Here is a 1,147-nt window from a genome sequence, read left to right on the forward strand (position 1 = left end):
ATGTTTAGAAACACAGTGTTGTTTCAGTAAATGCAATTTATAACCACTAGATGGGCAGCGGAAGACCACTAATGGGCTCATTCAGTTAAAATGAACAGTACTGTAGAAAGGATTCATGAATTCATGCCAAAACATTAATAAATTAACTTTATAACATGTTACATCTTATTGAATCAATGTTTTCCATTTTGTTCATACAGACACATCATTTTTTACAATTTTGCCACATTGTGATTACAGTGAAACCTGAATGACATCTAAACTCTTAAAAACTAGTTTAATCATTTAATTTCAGTGTGTGTGTGTCTGTCTTTTGGATGTATTTAAATGTCATCCATACATCCTGGTTGGCCGAGACCACCCCAGAGGCACAAAGACCTATTAATACAAACAGAAATCCACAAATTATCAAAACTGTGTAAAGTAATGGCATATTTTCATTCTAAAACAAGCATGCAACATTTAAGAGAGATAGGGCAAAAAAACCAACAACAACACTTTAACAGTTATGTTTAAAAACACAGTGTTGTTTGAGTAAATGCAATTTATAACCACTAGATGGCAGCGGAAGACCACTAATGGGCTCTTTCAGCTAGTACTGTTTTATGAAATTCATGCCAAAACATTAATAAATTAACTGTTGATAACATTTTGTATCTCATTGAATTGATGTTTTCCATTTGTTCATAACAGATGTATCAGTTTTAACAATTTTGCCACATTATGATTACAGTTTAATCTGAAAATGACATCTAAACTCTAAAAAAAGAGAAGGACTTGCAATAAGCTTATTGTCACCTATCACTTTTTTATCAAATGACCTATATCTGCAACAAAATGTTTTGTGCATGTATATGTGTTATCTTTGTGTGTCTTTGTGTGTGTGTGTGTGTGTGTGTGTGTGTGTGTGTGCATATGCTTATAGAGTATACATATATTAGTCTAATCATTTACTTTCAGTGTGCGTGTCTGTCTGTTAGCCTGTTCTCCATTTTGGATGTGTTTAACTGTCATCCATAACATCCAGGTTGGCTCTGACCACCTCAGAGGCCTTAATGTGCTTGAACCCCGGTAAATGCTGCTTGCAGCTTTAATTAGGGGTTCAAGCACGCAGTGCTGAAAACCCTATTGTAATTGTTAAGATTTT

This window comes from Carassius auratus, chromosome 3, assembly GCF_003368295.1.
Source record: "Carassius auratus strain Wakin chromosome 3, ASM336829v1, whole genome shotgun sequence".
NCBI lineage: Eukaryota > Metazoa > Chordata > Actinopteri > Cypriniformes > Cyprinidae > Carassius > Carassius auratus.